Below are 13385 nucleotides of genomic sequence, written 5' to 3' on the forward strand. Positions count from 1 at the left end.
GAAGATGCCACTTTGAGTAATGTAGGAAGGGTGGAGACATGGTTTGGGGGAGAAATGGGTTCTGGGTGCTGTGGAGGGGAGGGAGCCCTGGTCATGCAGAAAGGTGAAGGAGAGTGGAGCACACAGGGAAATGCACAAGAAGAACACTTCCCCAAAGCTATTGGCTGAGAAAACAAAGGGGATGATTTTTGTGACGTTTTGCTATCACTGGGGCTCAAAGACGGAAATTTCAGAGGTCCCCTGGCTGAGCCAGTATAGAAACCTAAGGACACTGCCCTACTCCTGGAGCAGAGACAGGCATACAACCCTAGGGTGGACTAGGTAATCTGAGGAACACCTAAGTGGCACAGGGAGATAATGTTCCTTCGTTTTGAAGCACATCTGTGAGAAGTGGCATTGCCTCTCTGGGGACAAAAGAACCAGCGGGAGCCATTTCCCTCCACTGCAACTTACTATGAAAGCAGCTAACTGGGACACAGGCTGTATAGTCTCCTTGTTCCAAACCTGTACTCTGGTGTGACTACCCTTCTGGGTCAAACCTGCATCAGTCCCAGTGTGGCAAGACCCTTTCACAGAGAACCAGTACAGGTCTCTGCCACACCAGGTCCCTAAAGTACGGGGTTTTAAAAATCAGCAGGGCAGAGTAGGATAGATCCCAGAGTGTACTGTACTGCCCCAGGCAGGCAAGCAACCCAGAGACAGACAATGTGAAGTCAGCAATCTGAAAAATACCTGTAATGCATGAGGGAAAATAACTGGCTCCTCTGAAAGTGCTATTTTTTGAATTTTAATTTTATTTTTTTAAATTTACATCCAAATTAGTTAGCATATAGTGAAACAATGATTTCAGGAGTAGATTCCTTAATGCCCTTTACCCATTAAGCCCATCTCCCTCCCATAACCCCTCCAGCAACCCTCAGTTTGTTCTCCATATTTATGAGTCTCTTCTGTATTGTCCCCCTCCATGTTTTTATATTATTTTTGTTTCCCTTCCCTTATGTTCATCTGTTTTGTCTCTCAAAGTCCTCATATGAGTGAAATCATATGATTTTTGTCTTTCTCTGGCTGACTAATTTCACTTAGGATAATACCCTCCAGTTCCATCCACATTGTTGCAAATGGCAAGATTTCATTCTTTTTGATTGCCAAGTAATACTTCATTGTATACATATACCACATTTTCCTTATCCATTCATCCATTAATTGACATTTGGGCTCTTTCCATACTTTGGCTATTGTTGATAGTGCTGCTATAAACATGGGGGTGTATGTGTCCCTTCGAAACAGCACACCTGTATCCTGTGGATAAATGCCTAGTAGTGCAATTGCTGGGTTGTAGGGTAGTTCTATTTTTAGTTTTTTGAGAAACCTCCATACTGTTTTCCAGAGTGCCTGCACCAGCTTGCATTCCAGCAACAATGCAAAAGAGATCCTTTCTCTGCATCCTCGCCAACATCTGTTGTTGCCTGAGTTGTTAATGTTAGATATTATGACAGGTATAAGGTGGTATCTCATTGTGGTTTTGATTTGTATTTCACTGATGATGAGTGATGTTGAGCATTTTGTCATGTGTCTGTTGGCCATCTGGATGTCTTCTTTGGGGAAGTGTCTATTCATGTCTTTTGCCCATTTCTTCACTGGATTACTTGTTTTTTGGGTGTTGAGTTTGATAAGTTCTATATAGATTTTGAGTACTAACCCTTTATCTGATATGTCGTTTGCAAATATCTTCTCCCATTCTGTTGGTTGCCTTTTAGTTTTGCTGATTGTTTCTTTTCCTGTACAGAAGGTTTTTATTTTGATGAGGTCCCAGTAATTCATTTTTGCTTTTGTTTCTCTTGCCTCTGGAGACATGTTGAGGAAGAAGTTGGTGCAGCCAAGGTCAAAGAGGTTTTTGCCTGCTTTCTCCTCGAGGATTTTGATGGCTGCCTGTCTTACATTTAGGTGTTTTATCCACTTTGAGTTTATTTTTGTGTACGGTGTAAGAAAGTGGTCCAGGTTCATTCTTTGGCATGTCACTGTCCAGTTTTCCCAGCACCACTTGCTGAAGAGACTGTCTTTATTCCATTGGCTATTCTTTCCTGCTTTGTTGAATATTAATTGGCCATACATTTGTAGGTCCATTTCTGGGTTCTCTATTCTGTTCCATTGATCTGGGTGTCTGTTCTTGTGCCAGTATCATACTGTGTTGATGATTACAGCTTTGTAGTATAGCTTAATTTCTGGGATTGTGATGCCTCCTGCTTTGGTTTTCTTTTTCAATATTGCTTTGGCTATTCAAGGTCTTTTCTGGTTCCATATAAATTTGATGATTATTTGTTCTAGCTCTGTGAAGAATGCTGGTGTTATTTTGATAGGGATTGCATTGAATACGTAGATTGCTTTGGGTAGTATCGGCATTTTAACAAAATTTTCTTCCTATCCAGGAGCATGGAATCTTTTTCCATTTTTTTGTGTGTCTTCTTAAATTTCTTTCATAAAGTTTCTATACTTTTCAGTGTAAGATTTTTCAACTCTTTGGTTAGATTTATTCCTAAGTATTTCATGGTTTTTTTGTGCAACTGTAAATGGGATCGGTTCCTTGATTTCTCTTTCTGTCACTTCATTGTTGGTGTATATGAATTCAACAGATTTCTGTGCATTGATTTTATATCCTGCAACTGTGCTGAATTCATGAATAAATTCTAGCAATTTTTGGTGGAATCTTTTGGGTGTTCCATATAGAGTATCATGTGATCTGCAAGGAGTGAAAGTTTGACTTCCTCCTTGCCAATTTGGATGCCTTTTATTTCTTTCTGTTGTCTGATTGCAGAGGCTAAGACTTCCAATACTATGTTGAATAACAGTAGCAAGAGTGGACATCCCTGTCTTGTTCCTGACCTTGGAGGAAAGCTCTCAGGTTTTCCCCATTGATGGCGATTTTAGTGTTGGGTCATTCATATATGACTGTTATGATCTCGAGGTATGCTCCTTCTATCCCTATTTTCTTGAGGGTCTTTATCAAGAAAAGATGCTGTATTTTGTCAAATGCTTTTTCTGCATCTATTTGGAGGATCATATGGTTCTTGTCTTTTCTTTTATTGATGTGATGAATCACGTTAATTGTTTTGCAGATATTGACCCAGCCCTGAATCCCAGGATAAATCCTACTTGGTCATGGTGAATAATTTTTTTAATGTATTGTTGGATCCGGTTGGCTAATATCTTGTTGAGGATTTTTGCATCCATGTTCATCAGGGAAATTGGTCTATAGTTCTCCTTTTTTAGTGTGGTCTCTGTCTGGTTTTGGAATCAAGGTAATGGTGCCTTCATAGAAAGAGTTTGGAAGTTTTCTTCCATTTCTATTTTTTGGAACAGTTTCAAGAGAATAGGTGTTAACTCTTCCTTAAATGTTTGGTATAATTTCCCTGGAAAGCCATATGGCCTTGGACTCTTGTTTTTTGGCAGATTTTTGATTACTGATTCGATTTCCTTACTGGTTGTGGGTCTGTTAAAATTTTCTATTTCTTCCTGTTTCACTTTTGGTAGTGTATATGTTTCTAGGAATTTGTCCATTTCTTCCAGATTACCCATGAAAATGCTTCTTTGACAACAACAAGGACAGACTCCTTTCTGCAGGGACAAAGGAGCAGGTTGGCACAATTTTCCTCCCCTACCCCTCAGCATAAACCAATTTCAGTAAACACCACAATGCCAACACTGACCGCCTAACCTTATTACACCAAGTCATGCACCTTGCACTCTGTTGATACTGCTTTTTCAGGCAAGTGTGCCTTAGGACCAGCACAGCAGGCTCCTACCCCAGAAGTCCAGCCCAAACCCCGGTACGCACCACGTCTTCTGACCATAGAGTTCTGCAAAGTTTTAATTCTAGTGGAGATAGCATCATATCCCTTTTAACAAGCATATAAGAGCACACCTAAGTTAAAACTCATCACACTCTGGTCTAAGTCCAAACACTCCCCACTATAGTTAAGAAGAAACTCTTCAGATGACTTACCTGAGGGATAATGCACCCAAAATACGGAGCAGAGTGCATGAAGCACACATCAGAGACACGTCCTGGAATGCCAGTCCCTAGACATTATATGACCTCTTCTCCATAACGTCATTATTCCCAAGAGCAAGAAACATAACAGGCTTTTATAAGATAGAGAAGGAGACAGAGACCTAGGCAAAATGTCATTGTAGAGGAATTTATCCCAAAAGAAACAATAAGAAAAGGCTACATCCAGTGTTCTAATTGAAATGGATATAAGTAATATGCCTGATTTGTAATTTAAAAAAACAAGCATAAGGATACTAGCTGCGCTTGAGAAAATCATAGAAGACGTCAGGGAGACCATTACCACAGAGATAAAAGAGTTAAAAACCAATCAGACCAAAATGAAAAAGACAACCAATGAGATTCAAAACCAACTGGATGTAATGACCACAAGGAATAAAGAAGTAGAAGAATTAATAAGTGACATAGATATAGAATCATTTAAAAAATATTGAAGCTAAATAAAAGAAGGAAAGAAAAATCTTGAACCTCGAAATTAAACTTGGGGAAGCCACTGACTTCTTCAAAGTCATTCATATCATTCATATCATAGGAGTAGCAGAATAAGAAGAGAGAAAAGGGGGTAAAAGGTTTATTGGGCTAAATTATAGTTCATAACTTCCCTGATCTGGGGAGAGAAACAGACATCCAAAATCAGGATGCATAGAAAACCCCCATCAAAATCAACAAAAGCAAGCCAACAAGAAAACATACTGCAATTAAATTTGAAAAATATAGAGACAAAGAAAAAAATCCTAAAAGCAGCAAGAAAAAAGTAGTCCCTAACTTACAAGGGAAGATCCATAGGTTAGCAACAGATATGTCCAAGGAAACTTGGCACAAGGGTGTGACATGATATATTCAACGTGCTGAGTGGGAAAAATCGGAAGCCAAGAATATTTTATCCAACAAGGCTATCTATCATTCAGAATCAAAAGAGAGATAGAGTTTCACAGACAAACAAAAACTAAAGGATTTTGTGACCACTAAACCAGTCCTGCAAGAAACATTAAAGGGGACACTTTCAATAAGAAAGAATGACAAAAGAAACAAAGACTATAAAGGAACAGAGAAAATCTCCAGAAACAAAGACAAAACACGTAATGAAAAGGCAGTAAATACATATCTATCAATAATTACCCTGAATATAAATGGACTATACACTCCAATTAGACACATACAGTTTGAAAGTCAGGGGATGGAGAAAGAATTATCTCACAAGTAGATATCAAAAGAAAGCCAAAGTAGCCATTCTGATATCAGACAAACTAGATGTTAAACCAAAGAGTACAACAAGATATGACGAAGGGCACTATATTATAATAAAAGGGGCTATCCAACAAGATTAAATAATTATAAATATTATTTAGGCAGAAAATGAGCTAGGAAGCAATGTCTTTTAAAGACACACTAGACCAGATAGATTTGGCAGATATATTCAAGCCATTTCATTATAAAGCAGTAGAATACACATTCTTCTTGAGTGTACATGGGAAATTCTCCAGAATAGGTCGCATGCTAGGTCACAAATAAGGTCTCAAGAAGTACAAATGATTGAGATCATACCATGCAAATTTTCTAACCAAAAGGCTGAGAAACATGAAGTCAACGACAAGAAAAAAATTGGAAAGAACACAAATATGTGAAGGTTAAAGGACATTCTATTAAAGAATGAATGGGTCACCTAGGAAATTAAAGATCAAATTAAAAATAATACATGGGAACAAATGAAAATGAAAACACGATTGGACAAAACCTTTGGGATGCAGCAAAATCAGTCCCTAGACAGAAGTATATAGCACTACAGGACTATCTCAAGAAGCAAGAGAAATCTCAAATAAACAAGCTAACATTAAGTCTAAAGGAACTTAAAATGAGAAACAAATAAAGGCTACAGCCAGCAGGAGAAGAGAAATAGTAAATATTAGAATAGAAATAAATGATGTAGAAAAAAACACCCCCCCCCAAAAAAAAAGAAAACAATAGAACAGACAAATGAAGCCAGGAGCTTATTCTTTGAAATAATTAATAAAATTGATAAACCCCTCGATAGACTTATCAAAAACTAAAGACAAAGGACCAATTAAATAAAATCACAAATGAAATAGGGAAAATCACAATGAATACCACAGAAATACAAGCAATTATGAGTTTCATGAAAAATTATATGCCAACAAATTGGGCAATCTGAAAGATATGAATAAATTCCTAGAAACATATACACTACCAAAACTGAAACAATAAGAAACAGAAAACTTCAACAGACTGATAAACAGCAAATAAATTGTATCAGTAATCAAAAATCTCCCAACAAACAAAAGTCCAGTGCCAGATGGCTTCCCAGGGTAATTCTACCAAACATTTAAGGAAAAGTTAATACATATACTTCTCAAACTATATAAAAAAAGAAATGGAAAGACAATTTCGATACATATTCTATGAAGCCAGCATTGCTCTGATTCCAAAACCAGGTAAAGACTACATTGAAAAACAGAAGTACAGGCCAATATATCTAATGAAGATGTATAAAAAATTCTCAAAAATTTCTAGCAAATCAAATCCAAGAGTACATTAAAAGAATAATTCACCACAATTAAGTTGTATGTATTCCTGGGCTGTAAGTGTGGATATTCACAAATCAATCAACACAATGCACCACATTAGTAAAAGAAAGTATAAGAACCATATGATCATTTCAATAGATGCAAAAAAAAAAAAACACAAACATTTGACAAAGTACAACATCCATTCATGTTACAACCCATCAACAAAATAGGTTTAGCAGGAACATACCTCAATATCATAAAGGCCATATGTGAAAATCCACAGCTAATATAACCCTCAATGGGGAAAAAAAACCCTGAGAACTTTGTTTTTACTACAGGGATGTTCATTTTCACCACTGTTATTTAAGATAGTACTGGAAGTCCCAGCCTCAGCAATCAGACAACAGAAAGAAATAAAAGGCATCCAAATCAGGAAGGAAGAAATCAAAATTTCAGACTACATGATACTATATATAGAAAACCCAAAAGACTCCACCAAAATACTACTAGTAACTGGTACACTAATTCACCAATGCTTCAGGTTACAAAATCGACCAACAGAAATTTGTTACATTTTTATATATCAATAATTAAGCAGCAGAAAGAGAAATCAAGAAATCAATCCCATTTATAATTGTACACAAAACCATAAGATACCTAGGAATAAACCTAACCAAAGAGTTAAAATACCTTTACTCTGAAAAGTATAAAATACTGATGAAAGCAATTGAAGATAACACACAAAAAATGAAAAGACATGACATGAACATGGATTGGAAGAACAGATATAGTTAAAATATCTATACTACACAAAGCAATCTACACATTTAATGCAATCCATATCAAAATACCACCAGCATTTTTCACAGAACTAGAACAAACAATCTTAAAATATGTATGGAATTACAAAAGACCCCACATAGACAAAGCAACCTTGAAAAAGAAAAGCAAAGCCGTAGGCATCACAAAATTCTAGGCTTCAAATCACATTACACAGCTGTACAAAGAGTATAGTACTGGCACAAAAACAGACACACACGCATCAATGGAACAGAATAGGAATCCCAGAAGTGGACCCACAACTATATTGCCAACTAATCTTATACAAAGCAGGAAAGAATATCCAATGGAAAGAAAAAGACCGTCTCTTCAACAAGTGGTATTGAGAAAACTGTACTGCAACCTGCAAAATAATTAAAGTGGGCCATTTTCTAACACCATATACAAAATAAATTCAAAATTGATGAAAGACCTAATGTGAGAATTGAAACCATAAATATCCTAGAGGAGAACACAGGCAGCAACCTCTTTGACCTCAGCTGCAGCAACTTATTACTAGACACATATCCTGAGGCAAGGGAAACATATGCAAAAAGGAAGTATTAGGACTTCATTAGGATAAAAAGCTTCTGCACAGCGAAGGACACAATTACTAAATGAAAACACAACCTACAGAATAGAAGATATTTGCACATGACATATCTGATAAAGGGTTAGTATCCAAAATATATAAAGAACTAATACAACTGAACACCCACCTCCCAAATTAATCCAGTTAAGAATTGGGCAGAAGACATGAATAGACATTTTCAAAAAAAAAAAAAAAAAAGAAAGAAAGATGGCTAATAGACACATGAAAAGATGTTTAACATCACTCATCATCAGGGAAAAACAAATCAAACCTACAATGGGATATCACCTCGTAACTGTCAGAATGGCTAAAATTAGCAAAACTGGAAGCAACAGGTGTTGGCAAGGATATAGAGAAAGGGGATCCACACTGTTTTTCAGAAGTCGAACTGGTGCAGTCACTCTGGAAAACAGTATGAAGGTTCCTCAAAAAGTTAAAAATAGAACTACTGTATGACCCAGCAATTGCCCTACTAGGTATTTACCCAAAGGATACAAAAATAGTGAATTGAAGTGATACGTGCACACCAATGTTTATACCAGCATTATCAACAACAACCAAATTATGGAAAGTGTCCAAATGTCCATTGACTGATGAATGAATAAAGAAGATGTGGTATATATATATACACATGTATATATATATGTATATATATATGTATATATATATATGTGTATATATATATGTATATATATGTATATATATATTATGTATATATATGTATATATATATGTGTATATATATATATGTATATATATATGTATATATATATATTATGTATATATATATGTATATATATATTATGTATATATATATGTATATATATATGTATATATATATATATATATATTACTTGGTGATCAAAAAGAATGAAATCTTGTGGTATATACATATATATTATATATATATTATATATATATTATATATTATATATATATTATATATATAATATATATACATACATATTATATATATAATATATATATACATATATATGTATATATATATGTATATATATTACTTGGTGATCAAAAAGAATGAAATCTTGCCATTGGCAACAACGTGGATGAAACTAGAGTGTATTATGCTAAGTGCAGTATATAGATGATAGATAGATAGATAGATAGATAGATAGATGATAGATATTCACACACACAATGGAATATTACTCAGCCATCAAAAAGAATGAAATATTGCATTTGCAATGGCGTGGATGGAGCTAGAGAGCATCAGGCTAAGCAAAGCCAGTCAGTCAGGAAAGACAAATACCATTTGATTTTACTCATATGCATAATTTAATAAACAAAACATATGAAAAGGGGAAAAGACAGAGAAGCCAACTATAAAACAGACTCTTAATTATAGAGAACAAACTGAGGGTTGCCAGAGGTGAAGTGGGTAGGGGGAATTGGTTAAATGGGTGATGGCTATTAAGGAGGGAACTTGTGATGAACACTGGGTGATGTATATAAGTGATGAGTCCCTCAATTCTATACCTAAGGCTAGTATTACACTATATATTAACTAACTGGAATTTAAATTAAAACTTGAAAAAAAATAAACCCTTTCACAGACTGATTTATTCCTTCTCATGAAGATTTGCCTCCTCTTTCATTTTACTGATTATATTTTTAAGTGCTCTTTTCAGAAATTCTTTTGAAACTACCCTCTATCTTCATTCTTATTGTCACTGCCCTAATCCACATTCTTGTTACCTAAAATTTAAATTACTGGTATATCCTTCAATAGGGCTCTCCACCATCTGTTTTTCCACCTTCGCCAATCCATTCTGCACTCTTGTCCCAGAAACCTTTGAGGGAGTGGTAGAAAAAACATGGTTTTGGAGTCAGACAGTCTTGGATCTGAATCTTGCCTTTCCCATTCATATAACTTTTGGGAAGTTGATTAACCTCTCCATGCTGCAATTTACTCATAGGTAAGATAAGAGATAACATTATTCCCTACTCCATAGAATTAATTGTTCTGAAAATTAAATGAAATATGTATACATTTTCTAGAACAGTGAGTAGTACATAAAAAGTACCCAATAAATAAGTTTTTATTTCCTTCCCTCGGCTTTATTTAAAATGCTTCAATTGCTTCCCATATCCTAGGGTTTCTATATTTTAAGATTGTTTTGTATGATTTTAGTCTCCAAACTTCTTTCCTACTATTTGCTAACATGTTGTATTCCTTAGTCAAAATTTTGTCTGCACTGTTAAACAAATAGTATATATTTACTTGTCATTCATGTCCTTGGTAATATTCCATCTCTGTCCTGGGATCTCTTGCCTACTATCTTCTCTTTAAGCTGGAATTTGATAAATCTGAGATGCTCAAATATTCGTCCATAGTTTCTAATATGTTTGCTTACCCTCTATACTTTTATTTTTGTGCATGTTTGTTTAATTATAGTTTTAAAAGCTCAGCTGCCTAATTCAGCCTCTTTTTAATAATATTCATAACATGATAGATATGAAGTGCCAATTTTATTACATTTTAAAGCCTTAAAACAAATGCGTAACTTGTAAATGTATAAAAACATATTCCTAGCACCACCAAAAATAACTTTTCATTCCTCCAGTGAAATTTGTTCCACCCACTGGAAACACCAGTCTTGTCTATTGTGCAAGGACCAAGAAAACTTCCTAAACAGGTTCAGCCCATAGTGAACTCATCTTCTCACCTTCTACATAATTTAATGTTATTTACTATGCAATGTTTTGTAATTATATTATTAGTGATCAAGTTGTCCCCCGAACTGTTGAGTTTAGAAAATAGATGGCATATTTTACGCTTCTGAATCTCAACCTTTCCTCTCACCATTTAAAAAAAATTGTTCATTAATGTAGCTCTTTGGGTACTTCTTGTATGATTAATTCCAAAAAGTGCATGTATAATCTGCTGAAGAATACTCTGGCATATAGAATCAGAAACGGGAAAGTATGTTTTTTTCATTTCCTTCATTTTGCCCTTCAGTCAAACTATGCTCTCTCTGTTGGACATTGAGGGTCATGGTCTCAGAGTTACTCCCACTGTTGTTGTTTTTTTTTAATTAAGTTTTTATTTTTATTCCAGTATAGTTAACATAATTTGTCACATTAGTTTACAAGATAGTGACTCAACAATTCTCTACATTACTCAGTGCTCATCATTTTAAGTGTACTCTTTAATCCCCATCCCCTATTTTAACCATTCTCCCACGCATGTCCCCTCTTGTAACCACCAATTTGTTCTCTATAGTTAAGACTGTTTCTTGTTTTCTCTCTCTCTCTCTTTCCCTTTGATTGTTTTGTTTCTTACATTTCACAAATGAGTTAAATGATATGTATTTCGCTGATAGACTAATTTCACTTAGCATTATACTCTCTCTCTCTCCTCATGTTGTTGCGAATGGCAATATTTTATTCTTTATTTTCGCTGAATAACATATCATTGCATATATATGCTACATCTTTATCCTTTCATTTATTGATGGACACTCGGGTTGGTTTCACAATTTAGATATTGTAAATAGTGTTGCTATAAACATGTATCCCTTTGAATTAATGGTTTTGTAGTTTGGGGTTAAATACCCTAATGTGATTGCTGAGTTACAGGGTAGTTCTATTATTAACTTTTGAGGAATCCTCATACTGTTTTCCAGTGGCTGCACCAGTTTGCATTCCCACCAACAGTCCACAGGGGTTTATTTTTCTCCACATTCTTGTGTGGAAATAAGCAGATTTCTGTACATTGATATTGTATCTTGTGACTGTACTGAATTTGTTTATCAGTTCTAGACGTATTTTGGTCAAATATTTTGGGTTTTCTATATATAATATGTCATGTACAAAGAGTGAAATTTTTACGTCTTCCTTACTATTTTGGATGGCTCCCATTTCTTTTTTCTTGTTTGATTTCTGTGGCTAGGATTTCCTCTACTATGTTGAACATAAATGGTGATCATGGACATCTTTGTCTTATTCTTGACCTAAGGGGAAAAGCTCTCAGTTTTCCCCCATTAAGGACAATGTTAGATGTGGGTTTTTCACAGATGGCCTTCAAAATGTTGAGGTATGTTCCCTCTAAACCTACTTTGTTGAGGGTTTTTATTATAAATGGATATTGGCACTTTTCAATTTTTTTCTGCATTTATTGAAATGATCATGTGATTTTTATCCTTTTTGTTATTGATGCATTGTATCATATTAATTGATTTACTAATATTGAAAAATCTTTGCAACCCTAAATATGTCCCACTTGATCCAGATGAATGATATTTTAATGTGTTTTTCGATTCTGTTTGATAGCACTTTTTTTGAGGGTCTTTGCATGTGTGTTCATCATGGATATTGGCCTGTAGTTCCCTTTTCTAGTGGCGTCTTTTTTATTTTATTTTATTTTGTTTATTTTTTTAATTTTATTTTTTATTTTTTTAAATCTACATCTAAATTAGTTAGTTGTGGTTTATATACACAATGGAATACTAAGTGGCAATGAGAAAGAATGAAATATGGCCTTTTGTAGCAATGTGGATGGAACTGGAGCATGTTATGCTAAGTGAAATAAGTCATGCAGAGAAAGACAGATACCATATGTTTTCACTCTTATGTGGATCCTGAGAAACTTAACAGAAGACCATGGGGGAGGGGAAGGAAAAAATAAGAGAGGGAGAGAGACAAACCATAAGAGACTCTTAAAAACTGAGAATAAACTGAGGGTTGATGCGGGGTGGGAGGGAGGGAAGGATGAGTGATGGGTATTGAGGAAGGCACCTGTTGGAATGAGCACTGAGTGTTGTATGGAAATCAATTTGTCAATAAATTTCATATTAAAAAAAGAAAAAAGAAAATTTACATCCAAATTGGCATATAGTGCAACAATGATTTCAGGAGTAGATTCCTTAGTGCCCCTTACCGATTTAGTCCATCCCCCCTCCCACAACCCCTCCCGTAACCCTCTGTTCTCCATATTTATGAGCCTCTTCTGTTTTGTACCCCTCCCTGTTTTTACATTATTTTTGCTTCCCTTCCCTTATGTTCACCTGTTTTGTCTCTTAAAGTCCTCATATGAGTGAAATCAATCTAGTGGTGTCTTTATCTGGTTTTGGTATCAGGGTAATAATGGCCTCATAGAATGAATTTGGAAGTTCCTTTCCTTTTCTATTTTTTGGAATAGTTTGAAAAGAATAGGCATTAATTCTTTCTTAAATGTTTGGTAGAACTCACTTGTGAAGCTATCTCATCCTGGATTTTTACTTGTTGGGAGTTTTTTGATTATGTGTTCAATTTCTTTGTTGGTTATCATTCTGTTCAAATACTCTATTTCTTCCTGTTTCAGTTTTGATAGTTTATATGTTTCTAAGAATTTATCTATTTCTTCTGGATTGTCCAATTTATTG

The sequence above is a fragment of the Panthera tigris genome, chromosome X, assembly GCF_018350195.1.
Source record: "Panthera tigris isolate Pti1 chromosome X, P.tigris_Pti1_mat1.1, whole genome shotgun sequence".
Classification (NCBI taxonomy): Eukaryota; Metazoa; Chordata; class Mammalia; order Carnivora; family Felidae; genus Panthera; species Panthera tigris.